Source organism: Apium graveolens, chromosome 5, assembly GCF_009905375.1.
Source record: "Apium graveolens cultivar Ventura chromosome 5, ASM990537v1, whole genome shotgun sequence".
Taxonomy (NCBI): Eukaryota; Viridiplantae; Streptophyta; class Magnoliopsida; order Apiales; family Apiaceae; genus Apium; species Apium graveolens.
Window position 1 is genome coordinate 34,198,173 of NC_133651.1, and position 25,162 is coordinate 34,223,334.

The following is a 25,162-nucleotide window of genomic DNA, read 5'->3' on the forward strand; positions in this document are numbered from 1 at the left end:
TTTCGCTCTAACAATGTCAGCTTGGCTGAACTCCACAATTTGTTGAAGACTGCGGAATCGAATTTTCCCTTTAAGAAGAGCTCTGTTCTTCTAATTGGTGAAGGTTCCAATCCTAAGAAAAGGAAGAAGAACCCTTCCAAGAAGAAGAAAGTAGGTGAGAAAAATCCGGTTCCACCAAAACCTGAAGACCCCAAGAGCAAAGTTGTTTGCTTCCACTGTAATAAGGTTGGGCACTGGAAAAGGAACTGCAAGGTTTACCTTGCAGAATTGAAGAAGAAGTAGGGTAGTGAGACTACCGCTTCTGTTTCAGGTATGTTCATGATTGAAGTGAACATGTCATTAAATCAAATTTCTACTTGGGTATTAGATACCGCATGTGGTTCTCACATTTGCAATTCATTGCAGGGACTAAGGAGAAGTAGGACTCTTGAGGAAGAGGAGGTGATTCTATGGATGGGTAATGGAGCAAGAGTTGCTGCTGAAGCTGTAGGATCATTTCATTTACATATGCCTACGGGCAAGACTATTGTTTTAAATAATTGTTATTTTGTTCCCTCGATTGTGAGGAATATTATTTCTATTCCCATGTTAGACTTGACTGGATTTTCGTTTGTTATTCAGAATAATAAATGTTGAATTCTTAGAGATAACGTTCTTTATGGAAGTGGTATTTTAAATAATGGTCTGTATGTATGTGACGTAGAGCATAATTTACTACAAATTGAACATACTAATAAAAGAAAAAGGGATGATGAAAATCTCACCTTTTTGTGGCAATGCAGACTTGGTCATATTAGTGAAAATAGACTGTGGGGTGCAGATGACCAAATCTCCATTTAGTGGACATGGATAGAGGGCTGCAGATTTGCTAGGATTGGTACACATAGATGTATGTGGACCAATGTCTACGCAAGCCATGGGTGGATTTTCATACTCCATTAATTTCATAGATGATCGATCTAGATTCGGATATGTGTATTTGATGAAACACAAGTCTGAAGCCTTTGAAAAGTTCAAAGAATATAAGCATGAAGTGGAGAAACAAACCAAACATAGTATTATAACTCTTCGATCAGATCGAGGTGGTGAATACTTAAATGGAGAGTTTCTAGATTATCTCAAATAAAATGGTATAGTCTCCCAGTGGACTCCTCCATATACTCCACAGTTGAATGGGGTATCTGAAAGGAGAAATCGAACTTTGTTAGACATGGTTCGGTCCATGATGAGCTATGCGGATCTTCCAGTATTCCTGTGGGGTTATGCATTGGAAACCTCAGCATATTTACTGAATAAGGTGCTTTCCAAATCTGTTCCTCAAACTCCATATGAGATATGGATAGAAAGGAAACCAAGTCTTAAACACGTTAAGATTTGGGGATGTCCAGCTTATGTCAAGAAAGTTAACCCTGATAAGATGGAATCTCGATTCGTAAAATGTAGTTTTGTGGGATATCCTAAAGAGACTTTGGGGTATTACTTTTACACCGATCATAGGGTGTTTGTCTCCAGACATGCTACCTTCTTGGAAAAGCAGTTTATCCTTGAAGGAAACAGTGGGAGCAAAATTGAACTTGATGAAGTTCAAGAAGCACAAACTACTACGGTTCAAGTGGAAACACCTATTCAGACTGAACAACCTTCCGTGGAACAGCCCATTCGTAGATCAGGGAGAGTGTCTGCCAACCTGAGAGGTATTATGGCCTTGTCATTAAGAATGACAATGAGTTGTCAATCATTGATGATGACGACCCTATGACCTATAATGAGGCTATGAGTAGTGTTGACTCAGAGAACTGGCAAAGTGCCATGAAATCTGAAATGGAATCTATGTATACCAACCAAGTATGGACTTTGGTTGAAGCACCTGAGGGTATGAAGCATATTGAGTGCAAATGGGTATATAAAAGAAAGATTGGAGCAGATGGCCAGGTGGAGACCTATAAGGCCAGGCTCGTGGCAAAAGGATTCAGACAAAGGTAAGGGATTGACTTTGATGAAACTTTTTTGCCTGTAGCCCTGTTAAAATCAATTCGGATTTTGCTTGCGATTGCTGCTTACTACGACTATGAGATCTGGCAAATGGTCGTGAAAACGGCCTTCCTCAATGGGAAACTTGAAGAGGAAGTGTAAATGGCATAGCCAGAGGGTTTTCTTTCCAAGGGAAATGAACACCTAGTGTGTAAGCTTCTACGAACCATATATGGTTTAAAGCAAGCTTCTCGTAGATGGAACATCCATTTTGATGAGACAATCAAAGAGTTTGGTTTCATCAAAAACATAGATGAACCATGTGTCTACAAGAATGTTAGTGGGAGTGCGGTAACATTTCTTGTATTGTATGTGGATGACATACTTCTTATAGGAAATGATATACCGATGCTGCAATCAGTCAAAGTGTGGTTGTTGAAGAACTTCATTATGAAAGACTTGGTAGAAGCATCCTACTTTCTCGGTATGAAGATCTATAGAGATAGATCTAGAAGAATGATAGGTCTTAGTGCTTAAAAGATTTAGCATGGAAAACTCCAAAATAGGTCTCATACCGATGAGCCATGGAGTATCCCTTTCCGAAAAGATGTCTCCTAAGACACCTGAGAAAAAAAGCGTATGAGTAAGATTCCTTATGCTTCAGCAATAGGATCTATCATATACGCGATTTTATGTACTAGGCCTGATGTTGCTTATTCAATTAGTATGACGAGCTGATATCAGTCCAATCCAAGTGAAGACCACTGGAAAGCAGTGAAGAACATCCTTAAGTACTTGCGAAGGACTAAGCATATTTTTCTTGTTTTTGGTGGTGGATCTGAGTTGAAAATAGAGGGTTATACTGACTCTAGTTTTCAATCAGAAAGTGATGATAGCAAATCCATGTCAGGGTACGTGTTTACTCTAAATGGTGGTGCGATTAGTTGGAAGAGTTCCAAACAGTCTACAACGGCTGACTGAACAGCGGAAGCAGAATATATAGCTGCAAGTGAGGCTGCGAAAGAAGCCGTTTGGATGAAGAAATTTGTTTCTGAGTTGGGAGTTGTTCCTAGCATTGAGGAGTCTATTATGTTGTATTGTGATAACAACGCAGCAATAGCACAAGCCAAGGAACCTAGGTCTCATAAAAATTCCAAACATGTTTTGCGACGCTTTCATTTGATTAGGGAAATCATTGAAAGAGGAGATGTCAAGATTGAGAGACTTGACACACATAACAACGTAGCAGACCCACTCACAAAGTCATTGTCTCATATTCACTTTGATCGTCATAAAGAGAAGATGTGTATTAGATACCAGGGTGATTGGCTTTAGTTCAAGTGGGAGATTGAAAGTGTTTGTCCTAAATCCAATCATGTATGATGAGTTAGGAAGTACTTTCTTGTATTCTTATTTGATTTCATTGAAATTAATAAAAGACTTGTTTTGGTTTTATTGTGGGCTTTATCTATTTAAAGTGTTTTAAATAAGATGCTCCATAGTTTAAAGTAAAGCTACTAGAATTATAATGAGATTATAATAGTGAGATCTAGAAGATGATAACTCTAGACTTAAACAGTTCCTGATCATAGGATAACTAATCGGATGTTAGTGGATCCACAAAGATTGGTACATAATATGCTTGCTCCCTTCAGGAGGATGTCTGTTCTCATAGGCTTTTGTGTGGTGACACTATAGCTAGTATGTAGGTGCTTATTAGGGAATAAGTTCACTGAACATGACTCGATAAGTTGAACAACTAATGGAGATTACTCACGTGTCAATAGTTATTCACTGAGTGATAGTTGTACAAGTGTCCTTAGACTTGAGATCGTTAAAGTTATCTTGTATATAATGAAATATGCTTTGGTTTAGTCCTTAGTCTCAAGGACATCCATTAGGTCTATTCTGGGCATAGGGATTTATGTATAGAGATAGTTAACGTCAATAGAGGATCTACCCCTTCCAGTATAGGAAGAGAATATCCTATGTTATTCTTAGTATGCGAGTTCTGGAATCTCTGGCCAGAGTGTATGAAATTAGAAAGGAGTTTCTAATTTGCATTAATATGAACTTTGCATTATGAATAAGAAATCATATGATTAAATTTGATAGGCCTGACACGAGATCCATGCCTTGTATTTAATCGGGATATTGTAAGGGTAGAAGGAATTCATTGTACGGTAACTAGTCACTGACAGGTTCTTGGTATTCTAAGCAATGAATTCATATTATCCGGATAGTCGCGATATGTTGAGAAGCATCACTCGCTATGTAGAATAAATATAATTAATCAGTTAATTATATTTAGTGAATTTTAGTATTCATATAAATAATTAATAAAAGTTTATTATTATTTATTTCTACTACCGGCATAATATTGAACCTACAGGGTCACACCATAAAAGAATATTTTCTTTGATGAAATAATGAGAGAGAGAATTATTTTCTAAATAGTTTAGAAAAAGAAATAATGATTAAAATAGTTTTAATTATAATTAAAGCATTTTATAAAGATAAAATGTGGGGCTAATATATATATATATTGATATATTATGAAAAAAAACCCTAGGAGAGCCCTATAAATAGAATGAGATGGCTCATTCTAAATATACACTTGGTTTTGTGAAAACCCTAAGAAGAGCTAGCCTCCATATTCTTTCTCTCTCTCTCTCTCTCTCTCAAAACTCCATTTTTATAAAAGCTTGGTTTTATAAAAAGCTTCATCAAAGAGGATCATTCTTGGTGGATACCGGTAGAGTGTTTCACACACTGAGGAGCAACTGCTAGCAACCATATTATAAAGCTTCGATTTTCAAGGTATGGTTACGATTCCTCCGTTTTTCTGATTTATACGTTTTTCTATATGTGCGATACATGGTTTTTATGGAATAATTGTTATATCACGCTTCCGCTCATCCGTAAATTCCTTCAATAACTGGTTATATATTATTTAGCTTAATGGTTAACGAAACTGAGGTTCCCGTTGGTGGTAGTTCTGGTGCATCTGCCGGGGTCATTGATTGGACCACTTACAGTTTTTCACAAGTCGTTGAATTGACTGGCTTTCCACAGAAATTCTACGGTGGCATCGGCTTTTCTCGTTGGCAGAAAATTATGAAATTGTGGTTGAATGTAAAGGGTTTATGGCCGATTGTGGAGTATGAGAAACCGGTTGTGGATTAAGAAAAGGCTGACACAGTTAAGGCTTTTGCGAAGTGGGATGAGAAGGATGGGGTTGCTAGGGCGGCCATTTTGGCTGCTCTAACAAACACCTTGTTTGATATTTATTCTTCTGATGCTTACTCCGCAAAACTCTTATGGGAAAAGCTGGACCAGACACACAATACTGACTCATAAGGTCTGGAAAAGTATTCTGTGGCTAGGTTCCTTGAATCCAAGCTGGTGGACAATAAGTCCATGACTGAGCAAGTTCATGAGTTTGAGATGATAGTTCATGCTTTGAAGGAGTCTAGAATGGACCTCCTTGGGAAGTTCAAGGTTATGAGCGTGATTGAAAAGCTCCCGAAGTCTTGGGTAGAGTTCTCTCTCTCCCTGAAAAGACAGAAAGGAGAGATCACCTGGACCAACCTTATGTTGGACATCTCGGTTCAAGAACAACACAAATTAAAACAGGGACATGTGATGCCAACTGAGCACGGTACTTCGAAGGTACATGTAGCAACTATAGGACATAAAAGGAAGGTTGTTTCTAAGAAAGTTAATAGTAGTAAACCTAAGAGTGACAAGGACAAGGCCAAGAAACCAAAGGCAAACAAATCATGTTGGTCTTGTGGGCAGGTTGGGCACTGGAGTAAGGACAACCCTACAAAGAAAGTGAAGAAAGCCGAGGTGGTAGCACAAGCGGATGCTGTGCTTGGAACCGCAAGTGGACCTGTAGTGAACATGGTTGTTGGTGAGGCTACGGCTTCTGAAACTAACGTTGACCGGTATGTAACCTACAACCCTGTACTATTTTTTATTTATCTGTCAAATGAATGGTTGATAGATAATGGAGCTAATGTGCATATTTGTGCTGATTTTAGTTTATTTGTATTTTATCAATAGAGTCATAGCCTGACTGTGAAGATGGGGAATGCTAGTGCTGCTCAAGTACATGGAGTAGGAAACGTGGATCTGAAGTTCCCTTCAGGGCGTATTCTATCTTTGACTAGAGTACATCATGTTCCCGACATGCGTAGAAATATAATAAGTGGAAACTGTTTAGTTTCTAATGGTTTTGAAATTTCTTTCAAGTGTAATAAAGTAATTTTTATTCATACTGGTACATTTTTTGGCAAGGGTTACTTGTCAAATGGTTTATTTGTTATTAATACTGATCCCGTTTTGGGGACTTTGAATAATGATATTATTCCTTCTGTTAACTCTGTTAAATTCTTAAATTATGGCATGCTAGACTAAGTCACTTAAACTTTGCCGCTCTTAAGAATATGATGAACTTAGAGTTGATTCCAAAACATACCATAGAAAAGAATTCTAATATCAAGTATGTGTGTCTGCTAAACAAATAAGGAAACCTTTTCATAATATTGTTAGGGATTCAGACTTGTTAGATTTAGTACACACTGATATTTGTGAATTTGGTGGTGTGTTGACTAAGGACCAGTTTAGATACTTCATTACTTTTATTGATGATAGTAGTAGATATTGTTATGTTTATTTACTTAGACATAAGGATGAAACACTTAGTAAATTCATTATATATAAAATTGAAGTAGAAAAACAAACTAGTAAGGTACTTAAATGGTTGAGATTTGACAGAGGTGGTGAGTATACGAGTAACGCTTTTAATGAAATTTGTGCAAATAATGGTATAGTTCATGAAGTTACCCCACCATACACACCTGAGTCTAATGGGGATGCTAAGCGAAAGAACAGAACAATTAAAGATATGATTAATAGTATGCTTATTATTAACTCTGGGTTGCCTAAATATATGTGGGGAGAAACTCTAAATACGGCGTGCCATGTTTTGAATAGAGTCCCTTTAAAACACATGGATAAGACACCCTTGGAGTTATAGAAAGGCAGGATGACTAGACTTAAGTATCTTCATGTGTGGGGGTGCCTTTTTAAGGCGCTTATTCCTGATCACAAGAGAAAGAAACTAGGTCCGAAAATTGTTGATTGTATCTTTTTGGGCTATCTTGAAACCACTACAACTATGAGATTTTTAGTATTAAAATCTAACAAAGATGGTATAGTGGAAAATATGATAGTTGAATTTTGAGATGCTACATTCTTTGAGGATGTCTACCCTATGAAGACTGGAATACCTGAAAAGACTTCTGAGGAAGATCCTACTCATACATCGAGTTATATTCCTGATCATGTGGAAAAGATGACAAATGTGGGGCGGAACCTAGTAGTAGCTCTACTCCTAAGAATGTAGAGGAACCAAGGAGAAGTAAGTGTGCAAAGGTAGTTAAGGATTTTGGAGGTGATTTTATCACTTACAATATCAAGGATGAACCTTTAAGTTTCCGACAAGCTATGGATTCTTCGGAGTCTAGGCATTGGAAGGGCGCTGTGAAGAGTGAAATTGACTCTATTGTTTCTAATGGAACATGGGAGTTGGTTGATCTCCCTCCTGGGTGTTCTACTATTGGGTGCAAATGGGTCTTTAAAAGGAAGTTAAACCCTGACGGCTCAATAGATAAGTATAAAGCTAGACTGGTAGCTAAGTGTTTTAAGCAGAAGGAAGGAATTGATTACTTTGATACATACTCTCCGGTTTCAAGGATGGTAACAATCTGAATGCTTGTAGCATTGGCTTCCGTCCATGGTCTTATCATCCATCAGATGGATGTAAAGACTGATTTTCTTCATGGTGAACTTGAAGAAGAGATTTATATGGACTAGACTGAGGGATTTGTTGCATCTGGAAATGAAAGGGAAGTATGTAAGTTGATCAAGTCCATCTATGGCTTGAAACGAGCTCCCAGGGTTTGGCATAAAAAGTTTGATGAAACTGTATTGCCTTTCAGTTATATGATTAATGAAAGAGACAAGTGTGTCTACACCAAAGTTAAAGGTACTTAGTGTGTTATCTTGTGCCTATATGTGGATGACATCTTATTGTTTGGAACCAATTTTGAGATTATTAATCAGACAAAAGCTTTCTTGAAAAAGGCACTTTAAAATGAAGGATATGGTGAGGCTAATGTGATTCTTGTAATCAAACTAATTCAATCAGCTGAGGGAATAACCTTGACTCAATCTCATTATATAGAGAAATCTGTACTTGAGATTATGGTTATTCATAATGTAGAATCACTAGTACACCCTATGATCCTAAAGTTGCCCTTGTCAAGAATACTTTAGGAGCGCATGTGTCTCAGTTAAGGTATTCTCAGATTATTGGGAGCTTGCAGTATCTTGCTAACTATACTAGACCAGATATTTCATATTCTGTGTCTAAGTTAGCTAGATATACAATCTGTCCAAACATAACTCATTGGGATGCTCTTGATAGAGTACTTAGATTTTTAAAAGGCACAATGTACCTTATTTTACACTATAGAAGATTTACTGGTGTGCTTAAAGGGTACAATGATGTAAGTTGGATAGCTAAGAAGTCTGGTTCCAATGGAGTGACTAGATATGTGTTCATCTTGGCTGGTGGAGCAATATCCTGGAAGTCAAGCAGACAGACTATAGTGACTCGGTCTACATTTGGGGCTGAATTGTGTGCACTTGATGTCACAGGGATGGAGGCTGAATGATTACACGGACTTATGTCTGCGATACCTGTAGTAAACAGACCACTTCCTGCTATTGCTATTCATTGTGATAGTCGAACAACTATTGACAAGATTAGTAGTTAAAAGCATAATGCTAAATAAAGAGACACATCAAAGTTAGACTCAATTCTATAATGGGTTTAGTGTCTGATAGGATTATAGCTATAGATTTCATAGGAACTCAGAATAATATAGCTGATCATTTGACTAAAGGACTGGAACCTGCGGTGGTCTTCAAGTCAAGGTTGGGGATAAGACTGTCAACCCATCATAATTCATCAACAGTGGGAACCCAATACACATGAGAGGAGATCCCTCGAATTGTATTCAATGTGGTAATAACAAGTTGTAAGGATGAATTAGTAGTACCTTTGCTACTTAGATGATACTATTGTATCTGAGTCTATACCCTGTAAACCTAGAAGGTACTGACACTGCCAGAAAAGCAAGAGTGTTAAAACTCTGAATTGTAATAACCCCAATTTTTGGAATTTTTGAAACACAGATGAATAGTAACTTTTGCTGATGATGTTGATTAAGGAAAATTATCAGACCATGCTATATAGGAATACTGTTATGGAAATTCTAAGGTCGTATTAGTATTCCATAAAGTTAATAAGTGTATATAAAGTTCGTCAGAATCCAAATCCGAACACTTTGATTTTTCCCGAAAATCCACCAGATACCGAAGGAATTTAGTATAAGGTAACAGGATAAAAAAGATTTAAATTCAAGGATTTTAAGAGAGGATCATAAAAGGAATATAATGTATTGAGAAAGGTTAAGGGAACCCAAGTAATAAGATCCCGGGTATGATCCCTCAAACGATAAACGAGAACGAAAGTTAAGCGAACCGTATAACAGATCAGAGGTCATTAGGCAAGCAATTAAGAGTTAATCAAGGAGGTTAGGGATGATGATGTCATCAAACCAACAAGAAGAGGACAAGTGTGAGAGGGTGACATCACATGATGACCTAAGCATGACATAAGGGAAGGAGGTGTGGTTGATTAATAACCACACAATTTTTCATGGTTAAAAAGGTAATTAATCAAAAACAAAAGCTAGCAACCAAGCAAATAACATAAATCAAAAAGAGAAGAGTTGACTTTGCAAGAAGAAGCTCTCGGCCAAAATAAACACAGCAACTTCAAACTGCCATATCTCCTTCAATACTCACTCAAATGTTGTGTTCTATAGCTCGTTGGAAAGGTATTGAGATGGCCTACAACTCTGGTTCACAAGTCTCGTCCAAATAAGTATGGTAAGATCCTCATTTTTACAGTTCTTTAAATCGGACTTTTAGAAACTTCAAAGCCTAACTTTGTGTTCTTGATTTCTTTGGAAAGATCAAGCTTGTAGGAGGCTTCCTAAGGCTTCCTAGCAACTTAACACCTCCCAAGGAAGGTATAAACATCAAACCCTAGCCTTTACTTTATTTGTTAGTAAGTTTAATTGTTGGTTTTGTGAAATGAGAAGCATAGATTATGATTATTAGTAGTTTGGTTTGATTTGGAAGTGTTTTGGTAATTAAAGCTTGATTATAGTTCATAGGTCTTGATTGTGGTTGTTTGAGTTGAAAAACTTGGAGGTTATGGACTGATGTGATATGGTTTAGGTGAAGTTTTGTTGTATTGATGGTTATGAGTTGGTTGGTGGTTGATTGGAGTAGTTTAAACTTTGGTAATCGCGTAAACATAGCCGTCGTAATGCCCGATTTACCTTAGACTGTTTTTGTTATTAACTTCAGGACCCGTGAACTCACTGTAAGATTCTTACCATTGTCATGTTTATATAGTTCATGTTACGAGCTTCGTTTTGATATGTGGTTCGTTTGAATCCGATGTACGGTTTAGGAGAAACGACCATTTTAAGTAACGGCGTTTCGCGAACGAACCATTACCCCTCGCCTTACTTTGAAACCTTGGTTAAGGACTTTAAATGACTAATTGGGATATGAAACAATTATGTTAAGTGGATAAGGCAGTTGGTAAGGTACTCGCGAAAGAATCGCCTTAAAACTCTTAATGATTAATTTATTAAAAATGGTGGAGCCGAGGGTACTCGAACGACTTAGGTGATTCGTTAAGCGTAGGAGTGACCATAAGCGAACGTTAGGGTTCAATTGGTTAAAGTCTATTTTCTTAAGCGACCGGGGTTTAATTCCAACTTATGTTGTTGTTCATAGGTTATCGGACCCACTCTAAGCTTAAGTCTATCCGGGAGCACTCAGGCAAGTTTTCTACCTGTTATACTGTTGTGGTGATGTATATATGTATATGCATTATCTTGTGATAGATGCATGTTGGTTAATTAGCTGTAACAGCCCGCACTTGCGGACCATTAAATCTAAAATCGAAACTAAAAGCAAATACAATTTCTTGATTAAAAAGTCTATTACAGAGGTCACTATTACAAAAGCGCAGGTAAAAGCGGAAGCCCAAAGGTCAATCTACTCCCATACTAAGATCCTCGAACTCCAATGATTTCCAACTCGAATCTTATACGAAACCTGAAATTGTAAGTAATGAGCTATACAGCCCAGCAAGAAAACAATCGATTCAACTAGTAGGCCAAGTAACATGAACACATATAACAAAATACGATAATCTATACGATACGATATACGAAACAAACAATTTTGATACACTTTCTTATTCTTATTCTTATTCGATACACACAATACACATAGCACATTGTAACAGCCCACACTTCCGGACTATTAAATCTAAATACCAAAACTTAAATAAAATAGATTCTTATTCGATAATTCAAATATATCACGAAGGTCAAAGCAGCGGTCAAACTCAATAATCAAAATCATAAAAATAGAGACGCAGCTCCACAAATCCGATAATAATTGTCTAACAGATAATTAAATTTATTCTCTAAAAACAAAATCTTTATTCTAATTCAAATAGCACAAAACGAAGCAGCACAGATCTCCACATAGTTCTCATTCCTTAATCTTAATATGCTCCAAATTCCGAACCTGAAATGTTAAAAGGGGTGAGCTACACAGCTCAGCAAGTACAAATTGACTAACTTTTAAACAGAAAAACAATGGGTGTTTTGATAAAACGATTTTTCTTAAAACAATAATAATTTTGTAAAACATTTTCTAAAATAAATCCAACCCAAAGTTTTATATTTTATAAGTCAGAATTTAAAACAGAACAGAGCAGAGTTTATAACAGTACAGATTTTATAACAGATCTGAACAGAATAAAACAGAACGAAACGATAATTCTTATAAATACCACAGTCTTGATCTACGGCCACACTTTGCCAGTAGCCGGCATCTAATTCTTATTCTTATTCTTTATACCACACTTTGCCAGTGGTCGGCATCTAAAGTTCAATAATTACGCGCCCTTAATAGGTATCTAAAGTTGCACACTTGTGCGCCTACTAAGGGTATCTAAGGCTAGTTCCGGAACTATAGCGTAAATTACGAACGGGTTCGAAAACGTAGAGACTGGGTTCTAAAATTCACAAATACTTATATCTTATAATTTCAAAATCAAAATTCTTATATCTTATACGAAATTAAAAACAGAACTGAAATATCTTTTTCGAAAATTAAAAGTAAGTCAAAAGTACTTACCTCAAAGCCTGACCAGATCTGAATTTACTCTTTTTGACCCTCTAAACGATATTTTCTTGAAAAACACGAAACACGAAAGCTGAAGATAACGAAAAGACCTTTCTGAAAAGTCCAGAATCACTGAATTCTGACTTACGATGAATTTTCTACGAATTTTACAAGACTACTGATTTTTGCTGAGAAGAGCCCTACGAATTTTATTAATTAAGGCGGGGAAGACAAATAGGGTGTATTTATAACGAGACAAAACCCTATATCTTAACCTACAAGTTATCCATATTAAAATCTGATCCAAATTTTAGGCATGTTATTCTAATTCAATTTTAAATCCTAATCTTAATCAAATTTTAATACTTTTTTCTATTATTCTATTATTAATCGAATTCTAAAAAATTACGGGATATTACATACTACCCTCCTTAAAAAGAATTTGGTCCCCAAATTCACAACAATCCTAAAGTTCGAGACACATCTACCCCCTGATCTACCAAAGGTCAAACTATGGTCCACAAGATCGAATCCTAGGGAATGTACTAGTCCCATACCTAATACACTCCGAAAGACAGCCTGCTCTGATACCAACTGTAACAGCCCGCACTTGCGGACCATTAAATCTAAAATCGAAACTAAAAGCAAATACAATTTCTTGATTAAAAAGTCTATTACAGAGGTCACTATTACAAAAGCGCAGGTAAAAGCGGAAGCCCAAAGGTCAATCTACTCCCATACTAAGATCCTCGAACTCCAATGATTTCCAACTCGAATCTTATACGAAACCTGAAATTGTAAGTAATGAGCTATACAGCCCAGCAAGAAAACAATCGATTCAACTAGTAGGCCAAGTAACATGAACACATATAACAAAATACGATAATCTATACGATACGATATACGAAACAAACAATTTTGATACACTTTCTTATTCTTATTCTTATTCGATACACACAATACACATAGCACATAGACAACAATAATTCCAAAATCAATAACTCATGCCAAGACCACTACAACCCGGTGATAACGGTCCTAAATTTTCTGAAAACTGTCACTACAATCCGGTGACTGCGGTCCTAAGTTCTTATTCGATATTTTCACAAACCATGGCACAAATCAAAGATCTCAAATTATCGTCTAGACATCACATATACACATCGATACATATTCTATATCACATAATAATATCAAATATATGATCACTTAGCCTAAGTTTTGATAATCAAATATAAACGCACAACACATAATTTTAAAAACACTAGCAAGATCGATTGAAAACTTACCTCTAAACCTAACTAGATCTGAATTTACTCTTTTTGACCCTCTAAACGATATTTTCTTGAAAAACACGAAACACGAAAGCTGAAGATAACGAAAAGACCTTTCTGAAAAGTCCAGAATCACTGAATTCTGACTTACGATGAATTTTCTACGAATTTTACAAGACTACTGATTTTTGCTGAGAAGAGCCCTACGAATTTTATTAATTAAGGCGGGGAAGACAAATAGGGTGTATTTATAACGAGACAAAACCCTATATCTTAACCTACAAGTTATCCATATTAAAATCTGATCCAAATTTTAGGCATGTTATTCTAATTCAATTTTAAATCCTAATCTTAATCAAATTTTAATACTTTTTTCTATTATTCTATTATTAATCGAATTCTAAAAAATTACGGGATATTACATACTACCCTCCTTAAAAAGAATTTGGTCCCCAAATTCACAACAATCCTAAAGTTCGAGACACATCTACCCCCTGATCTACCAAAGGTCAAACTATGGTCCACAAGATCGAATCCTAGGGAATGTACTAGTCCCATACCTAATACACTCCGAAAGACAGCCTGCTCTGATACCAACTGTAACAGCCCGCACTTGCGGACCATTAAATCTAAAATCGAAACTAAAAGCAAATACAATTTCTTGATTAAAAAGTCTATTACAGAGGTCACTATTACAAAAGCGCAGGTAAAAGCGGAAGCCCAAAGGTCAATCTACTCCCATACTAAGATCCTCGAACTCCAATGATTTCCAACTCGAATCTTATACGAAACCTGAAATTGTAAGTAATGAGCTATACAGCCCAGCAAGAAAACAATCGATTCAACTAGTAGGCCAAGTAACATGAACACATATAACAAAATACGATAATCTATACGATACGATATACGAAACAAACAATTTTGATACACTTTCTTATTCTTATTCTTATTCGATACACACAATACACATAGCACATAGACAACAATAATTCCAAAATCAATAACTCATGCCAAGACCACTACAACCCGGTGATAACGGTCCTAAATTTTCTGAAAACTGTCACTACAATCCGGTGACTGCGGTCCTAAGTTCTTATTCGATATTTTCACAAACCATGGCACAAATCAAAGATCTCAAATTATCGTCTAGACATCACATATACACATCGATACATATTCTATATCACATAATAATATCAAATATATGATCACTTAGCCTAAGTTTTGATAATCAAATATAAACGCACAACACATAATTTTAAAAACACTAGCAAGATCGATTGAAAACTTACCTCTAAACCTGACTAGATCTGAATTTACTCTTTTTGACCCTCTAAACGATATTTTCTTGAAAAACACGAAACACGAAAGCTGAAGATAACGAAAAGACCTTTCTGAAAAGTCCAGAATCACTGAATTCTGACTTACGATGAATTTTCTACGAATTTTACAAGACTACTGATTTTTGCTGAGAAGAGCCCTACGAATTTTATTAATTAAGGCGGGGAAGACAAATAGGGTGTATTTATAACGAGACAAAACCCTATATCTTAACCTACAAGTTATCCATATTAAAATCTGATCCAAATTTTAGGCATGTTATTCTAATTCAATTTTAAATCATAATCTTAATCAAATTTTAATACTTTTTTCTATTATTCTATTATTAATCGAATTCTAAAAAATTACGGGATATTACATTAGCAAATTTTGCGATATATTGAAGCATGCTGAGATGGTATATATATGCATGTCTGTTTCGTAATCTGGTTATCTATCTGTTGATTTCAATACTTATAGTTGCATAATACCTATGCTAGAGATAAGCAGTAGTTGCGTATACCCTTAGTATAGGTGACCCAAAGGTGAACATTTTTTCTAAACCGGGAGTCGATGTTCCCGAGTATAATATATATATATATATATATTTATATATATATATATATATTGATATAGTTTTCAAAACTATTAATCGAATAAGGTTTATTCGATAACTTTATTTTACTTATTTAATGAATATTATTTTGAATATTCATTCAAGGGCTTATGACTCCCTTTATTTTATTAATAAATATTATTTTGAATATTCATTCGAGGGCTTATGACTCCGTTTATTTTATTAATGAATATTATTTTGAATATTCATTCGAGGGCTTATGACTCCCTTTATTTTATTAATGAATATTATTTTGAATATTCATTCGAGGGCTTATGACTCCCTTTATTTTATTAATGAATATTATTTTGAATATTCATTAGAGGGCTTATGACTCCTTTTATTTTATTAATGAATATTATTTTGAATATTCATTCGAGGGCTTATGAATCCCTTTATTTTATTAATGAATATTATTTTGAATATTCATTCGAGGGCTTATGACTCCGTTTATTTTATTAATGAATATTATTTTGAATATTCATTCGAGGGCTTATGACTCCCTTTATTTTATTAATGAATATTATTTTGAATATTCATTCGAGGGCTTATGACTCCCTTTATTTTATTAATGAATATTTTTTTGAATATTCATTCGAGGGCTTATGACTCCCTTTATTTTATTAATGAATATTATTTTGAATATTCATTCGAGGGCTTATGACTCCGTTTATTTTATTAATGAATATTATTTTGAATATTCATTCGAGGGCTTATGATTCCCTTTATTTTATTAATGAATATTATTTTGAATATTCATTCGAGGGTTTATGACTCCGTTTATTTTATTAATGAATATTATTTTGAATATTCATTCGAGGGCTTATGACTTCGCTTATTTTATTAAATAATATTCCTTATTTTGTTAAAGAATAATGTTTCGATAATCAAACTTACTTTTGATTATTCAAATAAAGATAGTACTTTCGTATAAGTATATCTTTGGTTATTTAATATTCATTTCAAGTATGAGTTTTAACACTTCTACTTCGATTATTTTTATAGAGATTATCCTTTTTGGGAATATTATTTAAATAATAATATTCAGATATTTTCTAATATATTGGGACTGATTTATTTTAATAAATCAGCAGTACTCCAAACATTCTTAAAAATATTTCGAGTCTTCGAAATGATTTTAAAACTTAGAGCGGATCCCAAAACTCATTTTTATATTTAAGATCTTCCTTTCGAAGGGAATTTAAATATTCGCTCAAAACCTGAGGGATCCGGCTCTATGGTGTATATTATATTCGCAACGAGGTTGCTGTTTTGATAAATGAATTGATTACTTACCCAACGTTCGGGAAGTAAGTCCATCTATTGAGTCGGCATAAGCAACATGGGCTCAGTGGGCGTCCATGAAAGTGTAAGTGGCTCAGTGGGAGTCCATCAGATGCGTAAGTGGCTGAATGGCAGTCCAACATAAGGTCCTATTACGGCCAGGGTGATGACCAGTGGGGAATTCGTCCATCTACTAGTAGAAAAGGTTACTTATTGGTATCTTTACTTGATCAACAAGATATCAGGTTTATGCCAAGGTTTTCTCCTTTCCAAATTCATTGGATATTGCAACTCTGTTTATAATTTTCATAACAGAGGTTTTCAAGGAGTGTATGAAATGTGTATATATATAAGTGTATATATATATCGGGACTTAATGAAGTACCTCGTAACTTCATTATTTATAATGATATTCAAAGATTGAATTTATTCAAATCTTATCTTGTAGTCTCATCCGTGTGATGAACTTTTGAAACTGGTTATAACTTGAACGGTGGTAGTTCAAGTAGTATTTGGAAAATATATAAGTATATTGGAGTATCTTGTAACTTCATCTTTTAAACTTATATCTGGTTAATGATTATCTTATGCATGACAAAGATTTTCACAAAAACGTTGAGACAAGGTTAGATATATGAGATCACCTTGCAACGATATTTTTATACAGTTATAAACTGGAACTTTTTGTATATTAGGCATGGAAGAGGACTTCCAAGATTTTGAAAAGTATATAAGTATATATACTGAATATTTTGCGACTTCGTCGCATTAAGATATCAAACTTGGTTCATTTCTTCTTGACCAAGACTTTCATGAGTACTATGAGAATGCTCATATATTGTTAATTATTATACATATTATTTCGGTGGGCTTGTTGCTCACCCTTGCTTTCTTCTTCATCACACAACAACAGATAGAAAAGATGAACAGGACCAAGCTCCCGATTCGCAAGCGGTTAGGAAACGTTCCGCAGTTTCCTATAGGCGTTGATGCCGTTATAGCCGAGGTAGGATCTACCAATAGGCTAGGCTTTCAACTTTTGATGTACCCGATTTATGTATATTTATGAATTGTAATAATGTCAAAGAAATGTAAATTTATTCAGAAACCCTTTTAAAGTGTAATGGCATATAATTATGGAATAAAGTGACTTGTATTATTTTTCGGTATTCATCTTTGAGATTATAACTTGTGGTGTGTGTGTATATTGTGGGGTCACAGTATGTAGTAGTTGGTTGTTTATTAAGATTAAGTGTTATTAAGGGAAATGGAACTCGTGACAACTCGGATCCCCGACCCCGGATTTGGGGGTGTTATATGAATGGTATTAAGTCATTTGACGAGATAGAAGCAGTATATCTCTGGAGATGCCCAGTTAAGCGAATGTAATTATGAGGTCACAATTAGAGAAAAGGGTTATTCCTTGAAACATTCGACGAACAGGATCGAGACAAGATGTGACGCCCTAAATCTCGGGGTTAGGAAATGAGGACTCACACACCTCTAATCTAGAATTAAATAAGCATAAACCCCGATTAACTACTAACAGGATCAACAGGATAAAGTATGAGACAATATTACAACTACCAATCATAAAATATAACTTACAAACCCAAAATATTATTAAATAAACAATATCGATTCCGGTTGGGAACCGACAAATAACCCATTGTATCTTTAAACATTTCCTTCTAGGCGCGAGCTCACTCACAAATACCACTACCTGCTCTGGCAACCGGAAGCCCTCAACACGGTAGGGACCATCAGGTACGCTCTTACGAGCAGTGCGCCTAAGCCTGGCCATCTTCTTGCTTAACTGCCATGGTTAGATTAAAACAAAACAAATGAGTATAAAACTTAGCAAGTAACTATATAGCAGTTCTACAATATCAATTCACAATATGCTTTACCAATCTCAGGGCATTCTACTTTATTTGATCTAGGTGGCAGATTTCCAGCTTTTGGGTTGAGGAAAGGTTTTGAAGGATAATGTGGGGCTTTCAAGGAACAAGGCTCAATGCAGGACGAAAGCCGACATTCATCACAAATCATTAAAGGATCAGAATAGATCTTTCAATAGAGGAAAGCAACAGTATTTCATTATATGGAATCAATCATATGATCAACAAATGTAAGAATCAGGGTTCTCGAGCTTTAAGATTCACATTGACATAATCAACTCTTTTCAAAACAATATAAACCATTTTCATTTTCAAGAATCAATTTTACTGAACAGATAGTTTCAGTTCCCTTTTTAAATAATCATTTAGAATCCTTAATTGGATCACTTTATCTTTCCATTTCATTATATACGGGTGATCAGCCCATACCGACCTCCATTCCGGTCTTTAAGGTACCAATCGGCATAATTTCAGCCTTAAGTTGGACTAGCCCCGCTAGCCTCTTACCATGACTGGACTAGTCCCACTAGCCTCTTACGTCCCAATCCAATCCATCAGGAATTCATTTGGAAAACCTTGAGTTGGAAAAAAAACAAATAGGTTTTTTAAAATCCATTTTATCATTACCAAGAATTTGAAATCATTCGGACTCTTTCAAGTCGAAACTCATTCTTAATTCAGATTTTAAGGAAACAAAGTTCAGGGAGTGATTCAAAGATACGCAAGGAACAATTCATAAGGATTCTGTATCAGGGATAATAAAGCACTTAAGTTAGAAGGATCAACATCTGTTTAGGGATCAATAGGGTGATCAGGAAAACAGGGTATCATTAAACAGGGTTAACAAGGATAATCAGAGGGTTCAATATAATCCATGGCTTAATAGATAACTTGAACAAAAAGGACAGATTATCAAAGGGTTGAATCATTAAGCTTATCAATAACAGTTTATCAAGAACAAAGGCAGGGTATCAATATCAGGGTTTCATAATTAAATAGTTCAATACTCTACATGGTATGAACAACATTCTATTTATAACCATTTACACAAGTAATCAGAGTTACTTGTCTGAATTTGCTTTCCTGAAGGTTGAACTATTGTCACCTAGTATATCCTTCCCTTTCCTAGCCTGAATGCCCTCACGCTCCGAATCTACAATCAAAACCAAAACCTTAATCAGATTCTCAACTCTCGTTCCCGGAACGATCACTCAATACGATAACTCGATTATATCTTTGACTCGAGTATACGATTATAGCTTATACACATAAGCACATAGCATATAGCATATAGCATATCCCTTTCTCGCAACTTTTATATCCTTATATTCTTAACAATCAAAGCGTACTTGCTTAACCTTAGCTATTTCTCAAATCACACTAATATAACTCTTTTTCGACCATAGCTGTCACTTATAGCTCTTAATAAAAAACGATTTAATTTTCTTTTTCTTTTATTCCTTAATTCGAACCATACATACAAAACACAACCATATATATTCAATTTTGATCTCATATAATCAAGCACAACTAATGCAAATCACAAGAGTCATTTACGCACTTAAACTTCATCCTTTTTAATCAAAAATCCGAATCATAATCACATTAAGAATCAAAATCAACGCCTTCTTTTAATCATCAAAATTCGAACATAAACACCACCCCAATCTTTTTCATGCAATCAAGTTTCCACTAGCCATTAAGATAATTTACAAAACCAACTTAATTCCTCTTTTTTACTCCTAAGACCTATTCGGGGTTTTCCATAAATCAAACATGCAAGAATCAATTTTGACATGCAAGGTTATATATCACATTTCCCACTTGTTTTAATCCTTTACTAGATCATTCCATTCATTTAAACACCAAACCATGCATCACCTAGCGATTCTAACTTTAATTAACTCATTCAACCAACATGCATTCACTTAATCAACAAATTAATCCCTTTTAAACTCATTTTCCATTCGGCAAGAATCAAATTCATAACTCAAGGACTAAACATTGACATGCACAACTTGATCTTCTTTAAAACTAACATGCAATTACTTTTTATGCTCAATAAGCTTAGTGTTTACTAAGACCAACTCATCAAATCCAATTCCTCTTTTTAATTAGCAAAAAGCCGAAGTATAATCCAACATGCAAACCTTGATTTTTGATTTTTCTAAGCAACAATCACCTACACACATCCATTTACTTCCTAAAACAATCAATGGAATCATTTTATCAATCACATATTCGAGTTTCAACAAAAGAAACAAAACCCTTTTTTAAGCTTTCAAGAAACCATAACATGCAAAGCTAAAAAATCAAATTATCATATCATAGAAACTCCACCAGCTCTCCTTGGATCATAGCCGATGGTGGTCGAACTTGAGAGAGCCCATATCGGGTCTCCTCTCGAGTTTATGACCCCAAAATTTCTTGAAATCACTCTTATAGTTTTGTATCAAGAAATCATTTTCCTTGAACACCACCATAGTGACTAATCATCAAAACACTTGCAAACACTTACATGCAAATGGAAATCGAGAAGTATACCGAAAATAAAGTCTAGAGGAAGCAATATTTTTGAGTTTGAGTAAAGTTTGAGGGTTGCATGCAAGTGAGAGAGATGAGAGATGGAGAGAGCCAAGAGAGAGAGTGAGAGTGTTCGAGAGAGAGAGTGAAGGAAAGAAAGAAAAAGAGAGAAAGGGAAATGGGGTGCACGGGAGGAAAAAGAAAAAAAAGGGGCAAATGGATTTATATACTACCAAAGCAAGGGCAATCTTGTAATTCACTAATTCCTTTTTATGCTCATTATCCCTTTTCTTTTTACTCAAATGCAACAAAAATTAGATATAAAATATTTCTCTCTCGGAAAGTCGGAAATTATTGCAAGTGACGATTTTAACACGTAGATCTCAAAATTAGCTTTTTAACCATTACTCATAATAGATTTTGAGCAGACGGTTGATTTTATATGAATTTCGCAAGCTCGCTTTAATAATAACATTTTCCACATAAAATCAATTTAAAAATTCAAAGACCATCAAATAAATCCACTCATCATTTTTAAAAAGTCTCTGGGACTACTAAGAAAATATCAGAACAAATCCCATGTTTTTATCTTACTCGGATGATTTTATAAAAATGCGTGAAGGTTAATTAAACCTTTATTTAAATCACATAATCCCTAAAAATGTCACAGAACATATAGTCATGCACACAGTCAAGCAATCACACATATACAATCACATAACGACTCAGGTCTGATCATAGAATTTATCCTTCTTTAATCTTTATCCTTTTCTACGCGTACCGGATCACGTTCAACCTGACGGCCCGATGCTCAGCGTTTCGATTACGCTCATTATCATTATCAATCGACACGTCACTTAGGATGGAATACTTTATTTAAACATTCATTTCATAATTCACATTTTATATTCTTTAACTCCTTATTAGGACGGGTTCCGTTCTACCTGACGGCCCTACACCACATCTTAACTTCTAAGCTGACTCTTTAAATTGGAACGTTTTGATTTACGCTCCTATATTCTAATATACAGAAAAGACAATTAATCAGCACTTAGTCACATAATTATAATTACATCACATAACACATACTTTATTGACTTAATTACGTCGCAAAATTCTCAGTTGTCACACAAGACCATTAATGTCTCAAAGCCTTAGATTGGCACCATAGCCGTTGACTTATCATCGTCTATGGAACATTGTTATACTAAACAGATTAAGATTTAAGGTGAAACATTCTATCTAAATCCGGTAGCCATTGAAGTAGAGGACTTAGGAGGGTTCAAACCCGAAAGGGTACCGACTCTGAAAAAACAAGTCATGATGAAAAACCTGATTGCATTTCTGTATGGATTTGTGGGGGATTGTTTGAAAAATAGATTTTTAGATTATAAGTTTTATTATATTGATGATAATTCCAAAATCTAATGATTGAAAGTTCTTCCTTGATATGTGAACTTAATCTTTCATGTATGGTTTTAAGAATTTTTCTTAATGAAATCCATAGAGAATTAGAGTTGAACTTAGTGGCTTAAAAGAGCTTGAAAAATGAGAACGTGTTTTGTCGCACATTGAAAATAAATAAATGGGGTGTTAGCTTTATATTGTATCACACACATGAGTAGTGTACAACTATTAAGGTGTGTAATGGTGCATTGTGTTCTTGTGTGCTTCACGCGCGCACGCGCGCGCACGCCGCCGCCCCGCCACGTACCGCATCGGACCGGGTCGGGTCGAAGGGTGATTTAATTTTTTAATTAGAATTTATTTATCAGTTTGGGCTGGGTTATTACGGTTGGGCTGGGTTCGGTTTCTGAATTGGGCCGAGTCACTTTGTAAGTGGGTTGAGTTAGATTCCTCGCCACGCACCGGACCGGGCCGGGCCGGGTCGGGTTGAAGGGCAATTTGGGCGAATGTCTCGGCGTCTCGCGTACGCGAGATGACCTGGGCGGGGATTTTATTTATTTGTGATTTAATTTTTTAATTAGAATGTATTTATCAGTTTAGGATGGGTTATTCTTGTTGGGCTGAGTTTGGTTTCTGAATTGGGATGAGTCGCTTTGTAAGTGGGTTGAGTCAGATTCATTAAACCTGGACATTAGATATGTAACTTGTAACTAATAATATATTCAAATTAAAATATTAAAGCTGATATAATGTGTGAGATAAATGTATAAGCTGTTACATTTTATTAAAATTCAAAACCCATCAATTTTGATTTATTTATTAAATGGGCAGTTTAATTTTGAAATTAATTCAGGATGGTCAGTTTCACTTAGCCTCTAGTATAAATAGAGGACTAAGTTGCTGAGTTTCACGCACCACACCTCACATTCTCTACACCTCTCTACTTTCTCCTCTCTCCCAAACACACACTGAGTTACTATTTTATCTGGCGAGTGAGGTGCTAGTCAAAGTTGAGTTTGTTGATACTGTGTACACCAAGCTCCGAATTATTTTATCCTAGAGGAGGCATTGCAAGCATCCCAACATAGCATGTGGGGGCAATTATCTCTTCAAGAGCTGTCAGGGCTTCGGGCAAGGCCTGACGACTCAGCTGTTTAGTAATATCGTTTGATTGTACCTGTTGATGGCCCCCGCTTTTCTGTTTTTATATCACTTTATTAAAGCTATCGTTATGGGTATAATTTATGGTCTTTTTTGTTTATACAGTTACTGATATGCATGTTATTTACCTACATATTTTGTTTCGTTAATTGTTGTCTTGGCCTTGCCTTGTTAAATGTTATATATAACTGCCTCTATGTTTCTGTAATAGTTAATATTTCCAATAGTTTTTTCCTTTAATATAAAAAGATATTGTGTATTTTACATCCATACTTTAGAACTTTATATTTTACAATTTATTTTTCTTTTCGTAAAAGATATATAAATGTTAATGTATGCCAAGGATAATTACAACTTTAAGTTTCTGTTTTCATCCTACTTCTTCCACATTCATCTAGCATGATGAAGAACGTAGAATTTTTATTACAACACGAATTTTTTTTGATTTAACATCTCACATCCCAGTCGATAGATATTTTGATGAGTACTATAGAATGGCTCGTGCCTCGCATAGGCTATTATGCTAGTTATTATTGACAACTAAACCTAAATATACTAATACTCATACAACAATATATTTGTATACCACTACACCAAATTATCACTTGTATTTTTCATCATACATATAATATATGAGTATCGTTTGATACGGAGACGTTTTAGTTAACTTTAAATATAATTATAAGATAATTTGTGGAGTTAATTTTAACAAATTAAATTTGAATATTAGTTCAAACATAATATATTAACAAATCATACCTTATTTATTAATCAGTTTTAAGTTTTAAAATGTGTTTTAAACCTTTTTACATAAATTAAATTCAACAAGTTATTTTTTTAAATTTATTTTACTAAAAATAGAATTGTAATGGCGCGCGCGCCCCACTTACCCACACACATTTATGCGCACGCACATAATATATACATATATACACACACACACATACTAGCCCTTATTTATAAATATATATAGGTCACGACTATAAAAGTCGGTGCACTTCAGTTGAATTCGAAATCATAGTTTGACCCATTTTTTTCAAAAAATACCAAAAAATTTCAGCTTAATTTGAATTCGAAATGTGACCCATTTTTGAAAAATATTCGTCATTTGGCCATGTGAACCAATTCACTGCGTAGATTTAGTTCATTTAAATTACGAGTTCGATGAAAATATCTTATCTTATCAATATAGTAAAATGCTCTTAATATCTTATATCAATAAAATATATTTGATATTTCTTAATACTCCATATATAACTAATATGTATTATTTGACAATTGCTAACTATATGTCGTCATGAATATAACAACCTTGTATTGACACTTTAGTATAATATCACTGAAGT